We start from the raw sequence: 23,795 nt of genomic DNA on the forward strand, positions 1-23,795 counted from the left end.
GACACCAAATAACAAGGTATTATAAACCCATCCTAGTGAATATTTACTCAGTACTAAGTGTCAGGTTTAAGTCATGCAATAAATCTACAAATAGGTATTATTATTACTACTATCATTTTACATGTGAGTACCCAGTTTACATATGCTAAAACTGGGGCTTAATCTAAGGCTCTCTACCAAGATCACTGTGCTGTGTGTGTTTAGTCTCTCAGACCTGACTGACTCTGCAACCATGGACTATATGCAGCTCGCCAGACTCCTCCGTCCATGGGGATTTTCCAGGCAAGAATACTGGAGTGGGGAGCCTATCCCTTCTCCAGGGGATCTTCCTGACCCAGGTATCGAATCCGGATCTCCCGCACTGCAGGTCAACTCTTTGCCAGCTGAGCTACCTAGGAAGCCAAACCAATAAGTAAGTGCCAGAATGCAGTGTAGGTTTGTCTAACTTGAAGGCCTAAGCTCTTAAACAGTTTAGCTAAAACTTCACAGGAAAATTAAATTACAATGAAAGTTTTTAAAACAAATTATAATTATCAAAAATTTTTAATGTAGCACAATGAAATTCCTGAGTACGATGTACACTTTCCTTTCTGGGTAGCCACATCTAAACACCAACACATTTCATAGCTCGAAGGACAAAAAGAGATGAGTTTATTGCCACTTTGCTTCCCAAAGAACTGGTCAGTCAGTGGAAACAAACAAAAACAATAGGCTCCTTAAACAAATGCCAACTGATCCTTTCCACTCAAATTTAGAAAGAATCATGGGTTTAGCATGTTTTTTAACCACAAAATGTACTAAGACGATAAAAATAAGGTTGATATGTAGCTTAAGTTTTTCCGGGAACAGCCCCAATGTAAAGACCTGCTGTTCCAACGCGGGACAGGACCACAGGCCTGAGGGGGGTCACAGCCACAGACGCACGTCATCAGGACCACCGCGCTGAACACAGGTCAGGGAAAATAAGCTTCAAAGCTTTGGGTTTTTTTTTCCTTTTGATCAATTTAAAATTTAAACTTTCTCTCAGGACTTTCTTCTCAAATCAATATCCTTATTAGAAGCAATGGCTTTTCTCCACAGAGACATATTACGGCTCCCATTCAATCTACTTTCTACCCAAAAGACCAAATTCCAAGTTAAACACACTTCATTCAAAATCTCCATTTCTGAGTAGCTTAGTTTATCTTAACTAAGTGAAAAACAGTAAGATTACTGGATAAATAATCACAGTACCTAACTTGTTTCAGCTGAGGCAGTTTTTAAAAAAGGAATACTTTCATTCATAAAAACATATTTTGTAGAAATATAGGGAAATTTTTTAAACAAGGAATCATGATGGGTGCCTCTTTCAGGGTTACTTCTCTGGCCTACTTCTCACTATAATCACTATGTATTGGGTTTCTATAGGTCGCTTGGACCAAGTCCTTGGCAATTTTCTGGCTCTTACTCAGTCTTTCAGTTGTGTCCAACTCTTTGCAACCCTACAGACTGTAGCCCACCAGGCTCCTCTCTCCATGGGATTTTCCAGACAAAAAAATACTGGAGTGGGTTGCCATTTCCTCCTCCAGGGGATCTTCCCAGACTAGGGATTAAACCCTCATCTCCTGCATTACAAGTGGATTCTTCACCCACTGACCTACCTGGGAAGCCGGACAATTATCTGAAAGGTTTAGATGTTAAGTTCTCTTTGTATTTACATTATACACATGTAATTTCTTGGGCTCCAAATTCAATGTGGACAGTGACTGCAGCCATGAGATTAAAAGATGTTTGCCCCTTGGAAGGAAAGCTATGACAAACCTAGACAGCATATTAAAAAAGAGACACTGCTTTGCCAACAAAGGTCCTTTGGTCAAAGCTATGGTCTTTCCAGTAGTCATGTACGGATGTGAGAGCTGGACAATAAAAAAGGCTGAGCACCTAAGAACTGATGACTTCAAACTGTGGTGCTGGAGAAGACTCTTGAGAGTCCCTTGGACTGCAAGGAGATCAAGCCAGTCAATCCTAAAGGAAATCAACCCCGAACATTCACTGGAAGGACTGATGCTGAAGCTCCAATACGTTGACCACCTGATGCAAAGAGCCAAATCAATGGAAAAGACCGATATTTGCTGGCAAAGACTGAAAGCGGGAGGAGAAGGGGAAGACAGAGAAAGAGATGGCTGGATAGCATCACCAACTCGGTGGACATTAGTTTGGGCAGACTCTGGGAGATGGTTAAGGACAGGGAAGCCTGGTATGTTGCAGTCCATGGGGCTGCAAAGAGTCGGACATGACTGGGCGACTGAACAATAATTTATTGAACCCTATAGGTTAAAAAATGGTCTCAAAGAACATCAAAACCCCAAACTATCCATTCAGTTTATACCAACAGCTCTCAAACTAACGTGTACAAAATCATCTGAGGTATTTACTAAAAATGAAGATTCATGAGCTCCACTAGGACCATACCACAGATGTTGAAGAGTACAGAACCTACATTTAACCAATATGTTGGTAACCCAGATGACCATGATACAGGGACTGCACCTCGATAACTTATGACCCACCCTGTATTTCATCCAATGACAGTGTTAACAGTTTCTTGTTCCCAGACTGTACAGCCAAACCATCACCAGTTGATATACTGCAGCCATGCAGAGTCAGTATCTTTCTCAGATCAACTCTTAACCTCTAGGCAACTTATTTTTTTAAGCTAAGAGGTGAAATTTGACATGCAGCTCTGCCTATGCCAAACTAAACTACATCTGTCCTTGAGAAATGAGTGGCTCACAGAAAATTTTCAACTTGTTAATAATGAATTGAGGGCAGTAAAAATGATTCAAGGGCTGCAAATGTCCAACGGACCACATTTTCTTTCTGCTTCACAAATAATATTTCAATGACTCCTTACAAAAACCCAGAAGATATTTTCTTCCTTTTACAGAAGAAACTGAGGTAACACTGCTGTTAACCATCACTGACAAAACTCAGGTGTGCCTGACTCTAAAGCTACAGCTCTTGACCCACGCCGCGCAGGAATGCCTTTAATTCTTAAACTGAATTTAAGAACAGAAAGATCTCATTTATTTACTTCTAAGGTAAAGTAAGTATGCCCTAACTTACACAGAGCAAGCTCATTTGACTAATTCTCCTCCCCACACAAACTAAACACAAAGCGTGGTTCACCGTGGCAGGCTGGAGCTAAGGTGCAACAGGAGTATCCGACTTCAAGTCACGACGCGAGTCAGTTTGCGTCAGATTAGGACTGTGGGGTCCTAATCACGCGTATACTAAACAGCTATCAAAGAACTTGTTTTCCTTAGTTAAAGAAAAAGCTATCACACCGGCAATTCTGTTAATGCTAGCACATTTTTAAACCACTCATGTAATTTAGGTCAGGGAGGAGGGCCATAAAGAAACACCTTAAGGTAATTCAATCTACACCTTTCTCTGTGCCCCAGCCGCTCCTATTTATATAAACAGTGTTTCTCAGTATGAACACTCAATTACCAAGTTCTGCCCACAACAGCCAACATCCTACTATACTCAGAAATTTGCAAAGAGATTTGCACCAGAAGGCAGAAATCTACTCAAAATTAAAAAATGCTCCAAATCTACACCTAAATTCTTCAAATGAAATATATTGGTTCATTATTCTATGCAGAAGCTATAATGTAATAACAACAAAACATACATTTATTTTCTTCATTCCATAGTTAGCCATAATATTACTTAGCATATAACTCGAACTAAAAGAAAAAGTAGATACTACTGAGATAGTGACAGTGAGATACAGATAAGATGAGAACACTCTAGGCAGCAATCAATGAACCTACCTGTTCCAGGGAAGGAGAAGCACTTCCTTACCGTTCCTTACATATTGCTAAGGAGACAGGACTTCCATTCCAGTCTCCACAAGGAAAGAACATTCTCTCCATTATAACACTCTCTCCAAGAAAGGGCGGCTTATCCTAAACTTTCCCTAACACTGCAAACAGAGAATAATATTTGTGAGGCACCAGTTTGCTCAAGGCTAGTCAAGGCCAGGAGCTCTGCTAACCCAGGTCTGGCATCGAATCACAAGGGCCAATCGATCTCTGCCTATTTAATGCACAGGGTACTGACTGGGATTTGTCTGATCCAAATGGTTAAATTGGGTAAATCACTGCTTCAGAGGGGCCTGAGATCTCGATCTAGAACTTTCTTACCCTGAAGTACAGCAAGTCGATCTTGCCCATTATGGTGGCACACTGGGTTAAACCCCAGAGACCCCAAACCTTCTTTTCTACCCCAGGAGGACTGGCTATTCCCATCTGTGTAACAAGCCAAACACACTATCATTTGCACTTGAGACTCAACTTTCCATCTGAGAGGCCCAGACTCCAGGAACTAAAAGTACCAGGCAGCTCAAGTCTCAGCTTCCAAAACAGTTTTCCAGAAGCCCCGTTCCTGGGATTCACGTACTTGTCTAGTCCCTTTCCCTTGAATCTGGACCTGTAACCTGCTTTAACCAACAGAATATGACAGAAATAAGACTAGGCTGGTTCCAAGTCTATGCCTTAAGAAGGTCTGGTGGCTTCTGCTTTTGCACTCCTGGAAGCCCTTAGCCACACATATGTGAGGCCCGCAATCCTGAAAAGGCCACGTGGAGAAAAGCGGCCCTGAGACAAGACTGTGTGGTAAATGAGAAGGAGGAAGGGGGAGAGACAGAGAGAAGAGCAGCACCTAACTGAATGCTAGCCATGAAAGCTACCACCGGCAAAACCAGCACAACTGCTCAAGTGGCCCAGCCCGGAGCGCAAGCCTGTGAACCAAAAACAAGAAAGAAAGAACAAGGAAAACGAAAAACCCCAAAACCACACCCCCCACCAAAAAAACCTGGTTGTTTAGTCATTTAGTTTCACGTTTGTTACACAGTAACAAGTAACGAAACAGCACTCCTGTTCCCCTTGTCTTTCTGCCTCATAAGTTCAAAACCCAGAAAAAATGACAAAGGTAAATTATCACAATCTGAACTATTCACACAATTCCAGAAGATGAAGTCCATGCCCTTCCTGCGGTCAGGGCCTACCCTCGGCTCCCTGTCTCCAGAGCGCAGGCTCCTGGGCAGTTCCCACGGCCCTGCACGCCCAGCCCTGAGCCCATGGCCAGCCAGGCAGCAGGGACACTGTGGAGTGCTGTGAGCAAACGACAGGCTCCGGGAGAGTCAAGGCAGATGTGTGTCTTTCTTAGTTCAGTTCAGTCGCTCAGTCGTGTCTGACTCTTTACAACCCCATGAACGGCAGCAGGCCAGGCCTCCCTGTCCATCAACTCCCAGAGCTTACCCAAACCCATGTCCATTGAGTCGGTGATGCCATCCAACCATCTCATCCTCTGTCATCCCCTTCTCCTCCTGCCCTCAATCTTTCCCAGCATCAGGGTCTCTTCAAGTGAGTCAGCTCTTCACATCAGGTAGCCAAAGTACTGGAGTTTCAGCTTCAGCATCAGTCCTTCCAATGAACACCCAGGACTGATCGATCTCCTTTAGGATGGATTGGTGGGATCTCCTTGCAGTCCAAGGGACTCTCAAGAGTCTTCTCCAACACCACAGTTCAAAAGCATCAATTCTTCTGCACTCAGCTTTCTTTACAGTCCAACTGTCACATCCATACATGACTACTGGAAAAACCATAGCCTTGACTAGACAGACCTTTGCTGGCAAAGTAATGTCTCTGATTTTTAATATGCTATCTAGGTTGGTCATAACAGACCTTAGGAATTACCTGACAAATGGCTTTACAAAATATTTGCCCCAAAAGTCATTTAAACATATGAATTTGAAATGTATCCTAAGAATTTTTAAGGTAAACTTCTTTTTAAATGACAAAGCTTCTTATGTACTGGCAAAAACTGTGATGTATCATGATACACACTTCTGAAAATCAGATCCTGATTTATATCCTCCTAAAATACAAATCTTCATAGATAAAGCTTCATTTAAAAAGTTTATAAAAGAACAAACTTCTTCTGTAAAAACAGGTGAATTAAAACCAACAGATTTTCAAAAGGAAATTAATACCTACATTTCACCAATGTACTTTGTCAGACAAGAAATCACCTTTTGATTTTTCCTTGATAGAAGGGTAACTACTTGTGATAAATACTTAAAATTTTCAAATTTACATACCAATAGCAACTACAATGAAGGTACCATTTTAACAGAAAGGAGGAAACAGACAAGCTCAGATCTACACAGTTTAAAAAAAAAGTTATTTTTTTCTTTTTTTCAGTAAAAAAGTTTTCTACAGGTTCCAAACAGGTAAATTCAAACTCCTCACATAAAATCTTCAGTTAAATTTCCATTTTAGATGAACAGTTGATGGGAAAAGAATACTGACTCAGGAACAAAAAGATGGGTTTTAGCTCTAGTTCTAATTTTAGCCACCTGCTAGCTTGCTAGCCATATACCCTGGAAACTACACGTTTTTTTACTTCTTTGAGCTTCACTAGCTTCATCTAAAAGGCAATTATTCCTGACACACCTACTGTTCAGTTGTCATGAGAATAAAATGATGATGTATATAACCCATGATGGAAAAGTGTAAAATACTGTAATATATAAAATATGATATTCTTCTTAGCACCAGCAGCAAGGAGATTAAAAAAACCACCTCTGTGCTTTATATCAGACATTCTTCCTCCACTGTGTATTACTAGCTGCGTGTGTGCATGCGTGCTAAGTCGCTGCAGTCGTGTGCGACTCCTTGCAACCCCACGGACTGTAGCCTGTCAGACTTCTCTGTCCGTGGGATTCTCCAGGCAAGAATACTGGAGTGGGTTGCCATGCCCTTCTCCATGGATTACTAGCTAGTTACTTCAATAACCACCACTAAGGCTAATTTATTGGCTTTCAGTGCTTGTTATTATTACATCATATTTTTATAGAAAGAGTAAAAAAGATCCCAGCCTTCCTAATAATTATGGAATCAAAGTTTCCAGAGCTATAAAGGATACTGTGTAATAACTTATTCTGGTTCTCTACCAGGAAGACAATCCTATAGAGGCAGAAAAGTCAACCATTTACTCATCAAATTACGCTTTAACCATAACAGACAGACTTAGCTACTTAATCCAATGAAAAAAAAAATCACTGACTAGGTCTCCACACTTCAGTATTCTGTAGTTTTAATTTTTATTTAATAAAGTGTTCTTGAGTGAAGAACTATTCTCAAGTAGGAATGCCTGAATATAGAAGATAAAAGTTCTTAAAGTTTATTTCACTTACTTCCCCTCCAGCCCCACCTCTCCAACCCAAACCGATACAAAGGAAACCAAGGACAGCATGACCGTTTTGGTATTCCTATCTGATCGATATATACCCAATTCATCCATCAGTCTCACTAGCTCCCCTGTACATGGAAAACAGGAAAGGTACAGACAGTCTAATAAAAATCTAAAACCCAAGAATCACAAAATGTTAAGAACTGGAAGGAACCTCCCAGGATCCCTACTGATGAAGTCACTTAAAGATAGTGATTGCATTCAGTTGATGGTAAATCAGCTGTACACATCTCCAGACAGGAAAACCATCACTGTCCATCAACTCCTGATTCTACTTTACCCATTTGCTAACTGAAAAACTTGGGACAAATCATTTAACTTGTTGGATTTGTCGGTTCTGTAATTGAATAGTAAATAAGTTAGTCAAAATTCTCGGTAAGCAAAAAACCACAAGTCTAAGGGAGATAGTGTCACTAGATGTACATACAATATGTCTCTACAGCAGAGGTTCTCACTGCTAAAATGAAACATTTGAAGGTTCTATTGTTTTAAAAGATCCCCAGTAACTCAAAGCACAGCTCCCAACCCACTGGCCCACAGGTTCCAGGAATGAGATTTAGGTGGTCCAGATTCCTTGAAAATTATCCACAAAGCACAAGAATATATGGAAATTTTCCAGGCCAACAGCTTTCTTTAGTTTCGGCAAGCGTTACTAATCCCTGAAAGGTTGAGAACTACCGCTGTAAAGTAGGCTGAAAATAAAGCTTCTGTGGATGTTGCTCAAAATGTACCACTATTCTCTCAAGCAGCCTGGACCAGAACCTCAGTTACTTTACTTTCTTCTTTTTCTCTCTCATCAAATTCTGTCTATTCTACTTCCTTCCTCCATCCCTACAACTGCCAGCAGAGTTGAGACCCTGACACCTTTGACCACAGCAATGACGTCTGTTGTACCTCCAAGTTCTACTTCAATTCACACGACAAGCTGCTGTCAGATTAATCCTCTGAAAACAAAGCTTTAATCGTTTCCTTCCCAACTCAAAAATCATCTGTAAAACCCCCATCGCCTACTAAACCCAAGGTTACATGCCCAGCTTTAAAAGCAGTCCATAAGCTGGTTGAAATTTTTACCTGGAAGCTTTACCACCCATTATGCTGCATCGTATTAAGTTGCTTCAATTGTGTCTGACTTTCTGCAACCCTACAGATTATACACCACCAGGCTCCTGGGTCCATGGGAATCTCCAAGCAAGAATACTGGAATGGGTTGCCATGCCCTCCTCCAGGAGATCCTCCTGACCCAGAGACTGAACCCACATCTCTTACAATTCCTGCACTGACAGGTGGGTTCTTTACTACTAGTGCCTCTTGGGAGGCCCCTTATATTGGTACTAATAAGTTATATTTCATCTAAACATACTTGCCTCTTCCCCAAATGTATGAACTCTGAGGTCTTAATCCCTTCTCTCTGCCTGGATTACCATTCCCAGCCTATCAAAAGTCTATAGTCATTCTTCAAACCAAAGATTTCAAACACCAGAAGCTCTATGGAATAACCCCCCTAATTCTACCTTGCCAAATAAGATGTGAGCTCTCACCCCTCTGAATCTGAATTCAGTATGATTCAGATTCTTTTAATATTATGTATTAAAAGACAAATTAGGCATCTGTGTACAGAACTTCCTACCTGCCTAACTAGTCTGTGAAGGCAGAAACTGTTAACACCCTCATCTTTATATTCCCCCAAATACATTGCAGTCATGCAGTAGATGCTTAATAATCGGTAAGGAAGTAGAAGAAATTTCAGCCTTCACAGGATAGGCAGATTATTATCTCTTGAAGGCAGAGACCTTACATGACATTCCGGCTGCCAAATACATAACCTTTCCTTATTGCCTTTCAAAGCCCTATGTTGTAGGTCATATAAATAGTTTTGCATTATAAGGGAAGACCCATTTGAAAATGTTAATAAGCTACCTGAGAAAGAACAGTTTTCCCACTTTACACTTCTCAATTTGAAGAGCTCCCAACACTAAGTTTTCAGTTTAAAAAATATTAACTATTTATGAAAAATGATAAATTCAGCCACAGATAACTATCTACTTTATGACTAAAAACAAGTCACATAAATAAAAGAATGCCTTTCTTCTTTAAAAGGTCCATTTCGCTTGCATAATACATACAGACTTAATGAGACAGGTAAAGTGGATTTATACATAAGCATGAACCCTTTACATACAACTGTACACTAGGTATTTCAGGCAAAAACAAAAATCCAAAGAGAAGGAAGATAACTTTGGACTGTATCCTTTTACACTAGTATTACCAATAACATTTTAAAGCAGAAACTCACATCTTTTGCACACTAGCTACACAAAGAGATAAAAACCAATCAAACAGGAAAAGAAAGCCACATGAAAGCCCCTGGCAAAAATTTTTATCCTGAAAGAGCAAAATTGCAAACGTAACAAATACTTTTCTTCTTTGGTGATGAAGGTTTCATAGAATCACGGTGAAGCAAAGGAAGCTCAACTCCGAAACCTATGGAGCAAAGAAAAGGCTTGTTGTGCACAAGACGGATGGTTTAAAGGCTGCAAAAAGCAATGGGCTGATGACAAAAATTTTTTAAATGTCTAAAGAGACGAAAAGGAGAAAGGTCCGAGTCACAATAAGATAAGGACGAGTAAAAACTGCAAGGTCACTGGGACCCAGCAGGTCACAAAGGTGGAGGTGGGGGTTGTGTCGGGGGGGGGGGGGGTGGCGCGTGAGCCGCAGAGTCGGGGAAGAACCAGTGGCGATAACATGTCAGGAAAAAAAAAAAAAAGGCGTTCTGAGTCGGGGACCCTCGCCTCGGGACGGCGGAACTGAGGTGGAAGCCGGGGCAGCGAGCCCCCGGACGAGGGCTCTGAGGGGAGGCGAGGAAAAGGCAGGGAGCGGGCGAAGGAAGCCCGAGGACCGCGGCTGCCGAGTCACGGAAGCGCCGGGCGCCCGTCTCCTCAGCTCGGGCCCGGACCCTAGAAGCCACCTCAGAGCACTGCCGGCTGCCGGGCTGCGGCCGGGCCCCGACGGCCCTCGAGGGGGGTCCCGCCCCGGGGCGGGCCGCGCGGGCCCCGGGCGCCGCCTGAGGGGGTCCCCGCCCGCGCCCCCGCGCCCCCGCGCGCCGCGGCGTCCTCACCCGGCGCGAAGCCGTCGGCTCCCGGCGGCGGCGCCTCCTCCACAGGCGGGCGCCCTCAGCCTTCCGCGCCCAAGACCGCCATCTCTTAGCAGGCGCGGCGGCGGCGGCAGCTACCAAGGCGGCGGCCCCGGCAGCCCAGGCCGCCCGCAGCCACTAGGAACCCGCTCGCCGCGCTCGCCGACACCCGCCCCTCCCCCCACCCCGCCCCGGCCTCGCGCCGCCCCCGGCCGGCCCCACGCCTCCCCTCCCCGGGAGCGCGCCGCGTGCCCGCGCAGCCGGCGCCGCTCCCCAGGCGCGCGCGCGCCCCCCCACCCCCACTCCCCGCGCCGGCCCGGGCCCCGGCGCTTCCAAGTCCGGACCCGGAATCCGGCTCACCGCGAGCATGCGCAGCGAGGGAGCGCCCCCCCCCCCCACGCCCCGCCCCGCCCCCACCGCGGCCGCCTGTGGAGAACTCCGCCCTCCGGGTCTTCGAGGCGGGCGAGGAAGGGGGAAGGCCAGCCAATGGGAGGTAGGGGGCGGGGCCTGAGCCTTGCAAGGGGCGGGGCCGCCGCCGAGATTTGGGAAGAGGTTTCTGGAAGCCGGAGCTGGGTGCTGCGGCTGGGCTTTCTGGTTCGTGGCCGCTCCGGTGCGGAACTTCCAGTAAGGCTCACGGGGCCCTGGAGTTCTTCCTTTGATCGCTTTACGCAAAAGGAAGCTGTTAGTACTCCGTGGCCTCGCTGAATGTTTGACCCAGAACCATTGGAAGAGTAAATAATTGCATTTAGCACATGGTCGTACCAGAAGACTTCTAGTCCACTTTTGCTACTAACCTAAACATTCACTCCCCTAACCCCACAAGCGCCAACGCTTTGGCCACCTGATGAGAACTGACTCACTGGAAAAGACCGTGATGTTGGGAAAGACTGAAGCCGGGGGGAGAAGGGGACAACAGAGGATGAGATGGTTGGATGGCATCACCGACTGGATGCACATGAGTTTGAGCAAGCTCTGGAAGTTGGTGATGAACAGGGAGGGCTGGCGTCCTGTAGTCCATGGGGTCGCAAAGACTCGGGACAAGACTGAGCGATTGAACTGAAATGAACCCCACAAGAGTACAGTGATAAATACTAAGCGAGAGCTTGTGTATGTGCGATCAATCCAAACAGCAGTTCGTAAGAAGCGTCTATTATCCTCGCTAATGAGTCAACTAGTCTGAAGAAGAGCTCTTGGCTCTGTGCCTTGCTTTTAGAACCCAGGCTACCCTGCAGGTAAAAATCAGTAATGACCACCTTACTCACCAGATTAACTGATCCTCTACGTCAGAGAGATAATAAAGGTCATCCAGCATGGATTTCTATAATTTGTGCCCAGTTGCCTCACCCAAGCTCCATAAATTACCTACGTCCACACCCAAGCTTGCTCTTTTTCCTCTGTCTCAGTCTGGTGTCTCTGCTCCCTTCCAGGTGAACCTCTCCACTGCCTGCTCCCACCTGTGAAGCCCTCCTTGGCATATCTTTAACGTTATCCCTTCTGGTACTACTCTCCAGGATAACTGGGTAAGACTTTTGTGTCTGAAAGTGTCCCTTGACTTTAAAACTTCTTTCTGGTTCTCTATTTTCTTCCATCATAACTAAGCCTTTGAAAGAATTGTGTATCAAGAACATTGCATTCCATGAATATTTGTAGGATTCAGCAAAAAAATCTTTTGACTGAATAAATGCACATTGTCTTCCTCTCCACTCCATCAGTTCCTACCCTCTGACTTCCTACTTGGATCTGACGCATGCTGTATCCACAATGATTATTCTAACACATACTTTGGAGCCCATGACTCCACTGCTTAAAATCTTTCATTGGCTCATCAGCGCTTTTGAGACAAAAATTAACACTATCTTCAAGGTTTCTTTCATGCTCATGGGCTTTTCCCTCCTGTTTGGACAAAGTCTTCAAAGTTCCTGACTGTGCTCACTCATCTCTTCTTTGAAAAGTACTGTTTCCTCTAACCTTTCCCTCGCCTTTGTGCTTGTCCAACTCCTTTAAAAACAAACTCAAGAACATGCTGGCAAGTGCACTCAGACATAAACCCACACATCCCAGGCAGAGGTCTGTGCTCCATCTGCTGAACACAGAGGCCTCCTTCCACTTCTTGCTCTCCTTACAGCTCTCCAGAGTCCTCCGTTTTCACCTCTGTTGAGCTCCATTCAGAAGTTCCTAGTACCTACCTAGTCCCCTAAGTTGATAGCCAACATTGGACCAGTCTTTCATTATTAAATGTTTCTTTGGTGTTCAAATGAGCACTATTACAAGTACCTTTTCACAAATCACTGCCCATGTCCTTCCTTACTGCCATAATTTATATGCTTAAAAGTAATTGAAGATGTGAACAATTTTAGCCCTCTTGAAACATATTGGCAAGTTACCTTTCAGGAAGGACATCAGCATAGGTGTCACATTGCCTGGAATCAAAAACACAGCTCTGCCACCCAGCATCACATTCCGATTTTCATGGATTCTAGATGCTTTTACTTGGGCCTCTTCCTCCATAAAGTGTATTTAAAATTATGTTTATAACTGCACTGAAACAAAGACAGTGTACTGGTAATATACATTAAAACATTTCTTCGGCCGAAGCATTCATATTTTCTTTCTGATTTTAAAAGAAAGTAAAACATTATAGTGAAAGTCTTAGTCGTGTCTGACTCTTTGCGACCCCATGGACTATACAGTCCATGGAGTTCCCTAGGCCAGAATACTCGTGTGGATGGCCTTTCCCCTCTCCAGGGGATCTTCCCCCACCGAGGGATCAAACACAGTTCTCCCCCATCGTAGGTGAATTCTTTACCAGGTGAGCCACCAGGGAAGCCCAAGAATACTGGAGTGGGTAGCCTGTCCCTTCTGCAGCCGATTTTCCCAACCCAGGAATGGAACCGGGGTCTCCCGCATTGCAGGTGGATTCTTTACCAACTGAGCTATGAGGGAAGCCATCTATGGCCCTCTGAAAGCATGGTTAGCCTGAGGCACTGAACCTATCTTGTCAATTGAATAAGTCAACATTCCTGCCTCCTATGAGCTATGAGGTTTGGCCACAAACTGTAGCCTGTGCCTCAACCAGAAAGTTGGTTTAATACCATCACATCATGATGTAGTAAAAAGAAAATGAGTTGCTACAAATAGAATACCTAGAACTATGGGGCACATAATAGATTACTGATATTATAATTTTCATTCTCAGTTTTCCCACAGCACCATGTGACAGTATGTGATTGTCTTTCTTCACTGTGTCAAAGTCATCATGACATAAGTCTTGTCTGGGTATATTCTCATCACAGGGCAAAAGTGGTGTCTTATTGTTGGTCCATTGTCCATTGTTTTGCTAGAGTATTTGCAAAAGTCAATTTATATAATGTAGATATTGATGTATATATAATGTAGACATTGTGATGTACAATTTATATAATGTAGATATTGGTGATATAAATGTAGATATATTTATATAGTGTAGATACTGGCTTAAAACTCAACATTCAAAAAACTAAGATCATGGCATCCGGTCCCATCATTTCATGGCAAATAGGTGGGAAAACGTTGGAAACAGTGACAGACATTATTTTCTTGGGCTCCAAAATCACTGCAGATGGTGACTGCAGCCATGAAATTAAAAGACATTTGCTCCTTGGAAGAAAAGATATAACCAACCTAAATAGTATATTAAAAAGCAGAGACATTACTTCACCAACAAAGGTCCATCTAATCAAAGCTGTGGTTTTTCCAGTAGTCATGTATGGTTGTGAGAGTTGGACCATAAAAAAGCCGGGTGCTGAAGAATTGATGCTTTTGAACAGTGGTGGTGGAGAAGACTCTTGAGGGTCCCTTGGACTGCAAGGAGATCCAACCAGTCCATCCTAAAGGAGATCAGTCCTGAATATTCATTGGAAGGACTGACGCTAAAGCTGAAACTCCAGTACTTTAGCCATCTGGTACAAAGAACTGACTCATTGGAAAAGACCCTGATGCTGGGAAAGATTGAAGGAGGGGAGGAGAAGGGGACAATAGAGGATGAGATGGTTGGATGGCATCACCCACTCGTTGGACATGAATTTGAGAAAGCTCTAGAAGTTGGTGATGGACAGGGAGGCCTGGTGTGCTGCGATTCATGAGTTCACAAAGAATCGGACACGACTGAGCTATTGAACTGAACTGAGATATTGATGTGTGATAAAATTATTGCTTTTTCATTTTTGTTTTTTTCTATTGTTTTTTGCTTCACACCTCCATTACCACTCTGAGATCATGTCATTTATCTGCCTTTGAGTTTTTCTACTTCATCATTTTGTTTTATCCATTAAATAATTTAATCCTTTCAGATTTAATTTACTGTAATCTACCTTTTCTTTTTCTAAAGAGCTCATGGTTTTCCCCAGCTCTTTTGTTAAAGAATCTTTCTCCATCTCTGAAGATTTGAAAATATACCCATGAATTTATCCAGTACTCCTCCCTTCAAAAAGTTGAGACTAATTCCCTTTCAAATGAACGTGGGTTGTATTTAGTGACATTTCTAATGGACACAATACCATAAAAGTGACAGTATGTACTTTCCAGAAGCAGGTCTTAAAAAAGGTGTCATGGCTCCTCTCTACTCTCTCTAAGATCACTTGCTCTGAGGAAGGCAGTTTACATGTCGTGAAGACGTATCAATAGCCTTATCAGATGCACACATGGCATATCCTTGCATATCTGGCCAGCAACCAGCAAGGATGTGAGACCTCTTGCCAGTCTCCACGTGTATGGAGCCCTCTTGGAAGTGGGTCCACCAGCCCCAGTCAGGCATCAGATGGTGTAGACATCTTGACTGCAACCTCATTAGAGACCTTAGCCAGAAACCCCCAACTCATTCTCAAACACCTGACCCATACGATCACTGTGAGGTAATAAATTGTTCACTGTTTTAAGCCACTAAATTGGGGGGATGACTTTTTACGAAGCAGTATGGTAAACAGACTAATCCAGTGGTTCTCAGTTGGGGACTATCTTGTGTCTCAGAAGACAATTGTGAATGTTGTGAGCTATTTTTAATTGTATTAATAACAGCTAGGGAGCTGGGGGCAGTTTCCTCTGGCATCTTGTGGGTAGGGGCCAGAGAGTGCTAAACATCCTTCAGTGCACAGGGCAACACACACACACACACACACCCACCACAGAAGCAAAGAATCATCAGATCCAAAATGGCGGCATGCTGAAGATGAGAAAACCTGCAGTAACCTGTCCGTTTTCCCCTCACTCATACTCTCTCTCTCTCTCACGGACTTGTTTCACACCTTTTGCTCATCTAAGTACCGCTTTCCCTTGTTTTACCCCTGGCCCTAGGCAACCACCAATCTGCTTTCTGTCACCAGAGCATACTTTTTTCTTTCTCAAGGATTTGGTGTAAATGGAATCATACAGTGCGTAGTTTTGTGTCTGACTTCTTCAGGTCAGCATATTTTAAAGATTCGTTCCTGTTTTGTGCAGCAGTAGTTATTTCTTTTCTCATTGCTGACTATTAGTCTATTGTATTGATTTGCCAAACTTTCAGAAACTGGCCCTAGTGCCTCCCTATATTTGTCTTATTGGTAAACATTTAATTTGTTTCCAGTTTCTGGCTTTGTTGTTGAGTCACTAAGTTGTGTCCAACTCTGCGACCCCATGGACTGCAGTCCACCAGGCTTCCCTGTCCTTCACTATCTCTTGCTGTTTGCTCCGATTCATGTCCATTGAATCGGTGATGCCATCCAACCATCTTATCTTCTGCTGCCCCCTTCTCCTTTTGCCTTCAATCTTTCCCAGCATCAGGGTCTTTTCCAGTGGATCGGCTCTTCACATCAGGTGGCCAAAGTATTGGATCTTCAGCCTCAGTATCAGTCCTTCCAATGAATATTCAGGGTTGATTTCTTTTGGGGTTGACTGGTTTGATCTCCTTGCAGTCCAAAGGACTCTCAAGAGTCTTCTCCAACACCACAGTTCAAAAGCATCAATTCTTCTGTGTTCAGCATTCTTTATGGTCCAACTCTTACATGTGTACATGATTACTGAAAAATCACGCTTAGCTTTGAATATATGCACTTTGATCGGCAAAGTGATATCTCTGCTTTTTAATACGCTGTCTAGGTTTCTCATAGTTTTCCTCCCAAGAAGCAACCATCTTTTAATTTCATGGCTGCAGTCACTGTCCGCAGTGATTTTGGAACCCAAGAAAATAAAATCTGTCACTGCTTCCACTTTTTCCCCTTCTGTTTGCTGTAAAGTGATGGGACCGGATGCCATGATCTTAGATTTTTCAAAGTTGAGTTTTAAGCCAGCTTTTTCACTCTCCTCATTCACCCTCATCAAAGAGGCTCTTTAATTCCTCTTCATTTCTGCCATTAGAATAAATATCATCAGCATATCTGAGGTTGTTGATATTTCTCCCTGCAGGCTTGATTCCTGCTCATGATTCATCCAGCCTGGCACTGCACGTGATGTACTTTACATATAAGTTAAGTAAGTGGGGTGACAATATACATACAGCCTTGTTGCACTCCTTTCCCAATTTTGAACCCATCCTTTGTTTCATGTCCAGTTCTAACTGTTGCTTCTTGACTTTTTTTTTTGGCTATAATGACTAAAGATTCTATGAACATTGAGTTAAAAGTCTTTGTCATGACATATGTATTTATTTTTCTTAGCTAAATCATACCTAGGAGTGGAATTGCTAGGTCACATTGTCAGTATATATTTAATTATAAGAAACTACCAAACTCTTCTCCAAAGTGGTTGTACCATTTTTCATTCCCACCAGCAATGTATGAGTTCCAGCTGTTCTATTTCCTTCCCAACACTCGGTAATGTCAGTCCTTTCTGATTTTAGCCGTCCTAACAATGTGTAAGAATAAGCCACTGTGTTTTAATTTTGGTTTTCCTGGTAACCAATGATGTTGAGTATCTTCTCATGTGATTATGGCCCATTTACTTATTTCCTTTTGTTAAGTGGATGTTCCAATCTTTTGCCCTTTTCAAATTGCTTTTGTCCATTCTCTGTGTGTTCCATATACCAATCCTTTGTTGGATCCATGTATTGTGAACTGTTTCTCTCAGACTGTGGCTTGCTGTGGTAAGCAGGCCTCCAAGATGGACCCAAGTGATCTTGGCCTCCTGGTGCCTACGCTCTGGGACAGTCTTATCATCTTTAGAGCAGACCCATGTCAGGTTTTCCAAGAGGAATTGTAAAAGCAATGGTATGTGACTCCTGGTACCAGGTCATGAAAATCATTTGTGGCTTTTATCCTTTCCTCTTGTGTTGCTTGCTCTAAAGAATGTCTTTGGGAAGATCTGTGCAGAGAACTGAGACCTGTTGCTAAACAGCCAGCAGCAACTTGCCAGTCAGATGTGGCATCTTAGAAATGAACCCTTCAGCCTCTGTCCAGGCTTCAGATGACTACATGTAACACTTGAAGCCACAGCTGGACGGCCAGGAAATTCACATGTTCCTAATCCGCAAAAACTGTAAGAGATGATAATTGTTTATTGTTGTTTTCAGTCACTAAGCTTTGGAGAAATTTATTACATAGAAGCAGTGAAACTTGCTCCTCATTTTCTTAACAATGTCTTTTGAAGAACAGAGTTTTTATTTTGCTAAAGTTCAGTTTATTAACTCTTTGTTTTATGACTCATGCTTTTTGAATGACATGTTTAAGAAAGTTTACCTATTCCTATAGATAAAATAAAGTTTACCTACTGCAATAGAGAAAAGAATTTTTTATGTATTTTCTGCTTGCAGTTTATAGTTTTAACCTTTGCATTTGGAACTATAATATATTTCAAATCAATTTTTGTATAATGTATTCTCAAGGAAAGGATCAATGTTATTTTTTTTCTAAATGGACAGACTATTATTTCAACATCATTGGTTGAAAAGACAGTCCTTTAACTTTGGGAGAACTCAATGTCATTTTGGACTCTTTAACCCATTCCATTTAACTGTAAGCCTATCTTTATCACACTGTATTGACTATAGTAATTTTGGAAAGTATGGATACCAGGAAGTGTAAATTTTCCAAATTTGTTCTTCTTTTCAAAATGGTTTTGACTCTCCCAGGTTCTTTGCATTTCCATATACATTTTAAAATTAGCTGTCAAATTTTTATTTTAAAAATACCTCTAGGAGTTTGGGATTGTTAATATATAGATCAATTTAGGAGGAATTGATGCAGTAAAAGTATTTAGGGGACTTCCCTGGTCATCGAATGGCTGGGAATCTGCCTGCAAGTGCAGGGGACATGGGTTTGATCACTGCTCTGGGACGATCCCACATGCTGTGGAGCAAGGAAGCCCGCATGTCACGACTAGTGAGCCTGGATCTGGAGCCCCCGCGCCGGAACTACTGACACAGCTGTTCCCGAAGCCCACGTGCTCTGCCAGCAAGAGAAGCTGGCGCACGCGGAAGGCCTCAGTCCGAACTCGAGCAGCCCACCTTGCTGCAACTGGAGAAAGCCTAGGAGCGGCAATGAAGATTCATGCATCCAGTAAATAAATTGGATGTAAATCAATCAATAAAAATTTCTTTTAAGAAAGGTATTTAGTCTTCTAATTCACAAGTATAGTATAGATCTCAGTTTATTTAGACCTCTAATTTCTCTTAGCAATATTTTATATTTTTTAAAATACTGGTATAACATATACATATCCTTAAGTATTTTATACTTTTAATGCTATTGTAAATGGATTCTTAATTTCCTTTTCTAATGGTTCATTGATATTTAAATTATATTTAAACAATATATTTAAATATAAATCATTATATTTAAATAATTTGATGTTTTAATATTGGCCTGGTATGCTGAGGCCTTGCTAATGAATTAATTAGTTCTAGTAGTGATTTTTAGATTTCTTGGAAGTTTTCATGTATACTATCATATATCTGCAAATAAAGAGATTTTTCTATTTCCATTTTCCATTCCTTTCCATTCTGCATGCTTTTATTTACTTTACTCATTTTATTGTACTGACTAGAACACACAGTACAAAGCTACACAGAAGTAATAAGAAAGAGCATCCTTGTCTTGTTACTAATTTTAGGGAAATCATTCAGTGTTTTACTATTAAATATGATATTATCTCTAGATTTTTTGCATATGTCTTTTGCTAGGTTGAGGTAGATTGCTGAGAAGCAAACAACTTTCCTATTTTGCTGAGAGTTTTTTTTTATCATGAATGAGTGTTGACTTTTATCAATTGCTTTCAAGGGGCTTCTATTGAGATGATCTTATCTCTTTCTTTTTCTTTTTCCTTTTTAGATTGTTGAGTTGATGGATTAAATTGATTAATGTTAAACCAACCTTACCTTCCTGAGGTAAACCAAACTTGTTCTTGATGTATTATACTTTTTATATACTGCTGGATTCTACAAGCTACATTTTAAAAATACTAAGGAATCCAAGTTCACTGGGAATATTGGTCTGTGGTTTTCTTGTAGCGTCTTTTTCTAGGTTTGTTTTCAGGGTAAGCTTGGCCCAATAAAATGAGCATGGAAACTCCTTATCTGTTTGCTGAAGAAGTTGTGTAACATTTTTATTATTTATTTCTTAAATGTTTGAAAAGTTTTCCAAAAACTTGTAGTTTATTTAAGTATAGTTGATTTATGTGATAGCTTTCATCAGTGAAGCTGTCTAGGACCAGAGTCTCCTTTTGGAGAAAATGTAAATTATGAATTTAATTCTGTTTGTAGATAAAAAATTTAATTTTCTATGTCTTTTTTGTGCCAGTTTTGGAAATTTGTGTCTGTCAAGATTTTTTTTCCATTTCACTTGTCATATTTATTGGCCTAAAGTTATTTATTATATTCCTCTATTCTTTAGCATTTATTCAATATTTCATGTCTCATTTACTCCTAATATTAGTATTTTATGTTTTCTCTTTTTTTCACTCGATAAACTTAGTTAAAAGTATTTTGTTTGATCTCTTCAAAAAAAGAAGCTTTGGTTTCATTAATTTTATTGTCTGTTCATCTTCTGTTTTATTTATTTCTGTTTTATTTTATGTATTTTACCTTTATCATTACCATATTTCTATTATGTGGGACTAATTTTCTCTTCTTTTTCCTCACTCATTAAGGTGAAAGTTTACCTTATTCACTCGAGACCTTTTTTCTTTTCTACAATAAGCATTTAGAACACAGGTTTCTTCTGAGCCCTCGTTTATATATATCCCCCAAACTTAGATATATTATATCCTAATTTTCTTTTAGTTATAAATATTTTCTGATATTCCCCTGATCTCTTCTTTGACCCGTCAATTATTAAAAAATAGGTTGTACATTTTCCAAATATTTAGAAATTTCCCATATATCTTTTGTTACTGTTTTCTAATTTAACTCCATTATTGTCAGAGTATATCCTCTAGCATTTCTGTCTTTTCAAGTTATTGACACTAGTTTTATCTTCCAGCATTCTTGGTAAAATTTCCATTTGCACCTGAATCATGTATGTTCTCTTGTTGGGGAGAGTGAAGATAATTTTATAAATGGCTAGTTCAAGTGGATGATAGTATTGTTCAGACATTCTGTAGTTTTACTGAGTTTGTCTACTTGTTCTATCAATTTCTGAGATGAATAAAGAAATCTCTATGAATCTATTCAATAGATCCACATTTAATTCTGTGAGTTCTGGATTCATGTATTGCATATGTCTTTTATTAGGTGTTTACACATTAGGATAGTTATATATGCTTTACCTTTACACAATTTCCCTCTTAATCTGTTAGTGTTATTTGTTCTGAAATTTACCTTTTCCAATACATTTTTTAAACTTTTATATTTCGTATTGGAGTATAGCCCATTAAGTGTTGGGATAGTTTCAGGTGAACGATGAAAGGACTCAGCCTTGCATATGCATGTATCCATTCTCCCTCAAACTCCTCTCCAGTCTAGGCCTGCCCTTAGCATTGAGCAGAGTTCCATGTGCTATCCAGTAGGTCCTTGTTGCTTATCCACTTAAAAATATAGCAGTATATGATATTTATCTTTCTCTTTCTGACTTACTTCACACTGTATAATAGGCTTTAGATTCATCTACCTCATTAGAACTGACTCAAATACATTGCTTTTTATAGCTGAGCAATATTCCACTGTGTACATGTACCTCAGCTTCCTTGTCCATTCATCTCTTAATGGACCTCTAGGTTGCGTCCATGTCCTGGCTGTTATGGATGGCGTTCCAGCGAACACTGGGGTACATGTGTCTGTTTCAACTATGGTTTCCTCAGGCTACATACCCAGTAGTGGGATTGCTGGGTCACATGGGAGTTTTATTCCTAGTTTTTTAATCTCCATACTGTTCTCCATAATGGTTGTATCAGGTTGCACTCCCACTGACAGTGTAAGAGGATTCCCTTTTCTCCACACCCTCTCCAGCCTTTATTGTTTGTCGATTTTTTGATGATGACCATTCTGAAGGATGTGAGGTGATAACCTCCTTGTAGTTTTGATTTGCATTTCCTTAATATTGAGTGGTGTCGTGCATCTTTTCATGTGTTTATTAGCTTCTTTGGAAAAATGTCTGTTTAGGTCTTCTGCCCATTTTTTGACTGAGTTCTTTGTTTTGATGCTGTTAAGTATCGTGAGCTATTTGTGAATTTTGGAGCCCAGTCCCTTGTGAGCACATCCTTTGCAAATATTTTCTCCCAGTCTGTGCATTGTCTTCATTGTTTTTATCGTTTCCTTTGCTGTGCACATGTCTAAGTAGGTCCCACTAGTTTATTTTTGTTTTTATTTCTGTTATTTGGGGAGACAAACTGAAGAAGATACTGCTGTGATTTATGTCAGAGAGTGTTCTGTGCATGTTTTCCTTTAGGAATTTTATAGTTTTCAGGCTCATGGTTAGATCTTTAATACATTTTGAGCTTACTTTTGTGTATTTTGTTAAAGAATAATCTAGTTTCATTTCAAGGATGTCCACTCTCACCACTTTTATTCAGCATAGTTTTGGAAGCCCTAGCTATAGCAATAGAGAAGAAAAAGTAGCAAAGGCAATCGAAGATGGAAAAGAAGTTAAACTGTCACTGTTTGCAGATGACACGATACTATGCATAGAAAACGCAAAAGATGCTATAAGAAAACTGCTAGAGCTCATCTGTCAATCTAGTAACACTGATCAATGAATTTACAAGTTACAAAATTAATGCATAGAAATCTGTTGCATTTCTATACACTAACAACAAAAGATCAGAAAGAGAAATTCAAGAAGCAATTCAATTTACCATCACATCAAAAAGAATAAAATACTTAGGAATCAACCTACCTAAGGAGACAAACCACCTGTACTCCAAAAACTGTAAGATGCTGATGAAATAAATCAAAGAAGATACAAACAGATGGAAAGATATACCATGCTTGTGGATTGGAAGAATCAGTATTGTCAATATGACTATACTACCCAAGGCAATCTATAGATTCAGTGCAGTTCCTATCAAATTGCCAATGGCATTTTTCACAGAAAAGTGAAAGTGAAGCCACTCAGTCGTGTCCGACTCTTTGGGGCCCCATGGACTGTAGCCTGCCACAGTCCTCTGTCCATGGGATTTTCCAGGCAAGAGTACTGGGGTGGGGTGCCACTTCCTTCTCCAGAACCAGGACAAAAAATCTTTAAATTGTTATGGAAACACAAAAGACTGAATAGCAAAAGCAATCTTGAGAAGGAAAAACAGGATTGGAGGAACCAGGCTTCCACTGGAGTGGGTTGCTATGCCCTTCTCCAGGGGATCTTCCTGACCCAGGGATCGAACCCACATCTCTTAGGTCTCCTGCATTGGTGGATGGGCCCTTTACCACTAGCGCCATCTGGGAATAACATATTTTAAATAATTGCTACTTAATTTTTTTTTCCCCAATAGGCTACTGAGGCTCTGTTTGCATTGCTGATGTTTCAGTTTGCTTCTAGAAGTTTTTGTTTTTTGTTTTTTTTTTTTCCTGTCTGCACTTCAGTTTGGATGATTCAATTGTTTTTATTTTTTTTATTTATTTTTATTTTTTTCATTTATTTTTATTAGTTGGAGGCTAATCACTTTACAGTACCGCAGTGGGTCTTGTCATACATTGACATGAATCAGCCATGTATTTACATGTATTCCCCAACCCGATCCCCCCTCCCACCTCCCTCTCCATCCCATCCCTCTGGGTCTTCCCAGTGTACCAGGCCCAAGCACTTGTCTCATGCATCACCTGGGCTGGTGATCTGTTTCACTATAGATAATGTACATGTTTCGATGCTGTTCTCTCGAAACATCCCACCCTTGCCTTCTCCCACAGAGTCCAAAAGTCTGTTCTGTACATCTGTGTTTCTTTTTATGTTTTGCATATAAGGTTATCATTGCCATCTTTCTAAATTCCATA

General features: G+C 41.2%; 1 protein-coding gene across 4 annotated transcripts in view; it reads right to left on the reverse strand.

Moving 5' to 3' along the window:
• WWP1 (WW domain containing E3 ubiquitin protein ligase 1) overlaps positions 1–10,609 on the reverse strand; it is a 136,871-nt gene extending 126,262 nt beyond the window's left edge. For 3 of the 4 annotated variants that reach the window (XM_070477429.1, XM_070477430.1, XM_070477428.1), the window contains exon 1: positions 10,418–10,609. The gene's annotated coding sequence lies outside the window, so the exon portion shown is untranslated. The remainder of the gene's footprint in view (positions 1–10,417) is intronic. The other variant, XM_070477431.1, reaches the window with a different exon arrangement.
• Between the last annotated feature and the right edge of the window lie 13,186 nt (positions 10,610–23,795).

This window comes from Odocoileus virginianus, chromosome 15 (assembly GCF_023699985.2).
Source record: "Odocoileus virginianus isolate 20LAN1187 ecotype Illinois chromosome 15, Ovbor_1.2, whole genome shotgun sequence".
Taxonomy (NCBI): domain Eukaryota; kingdom Metazoa; phylum Chordata; class Mammalia; order Artiodactyla; family Cervidae; genus Odocoileus; species Odocoileus virginianus.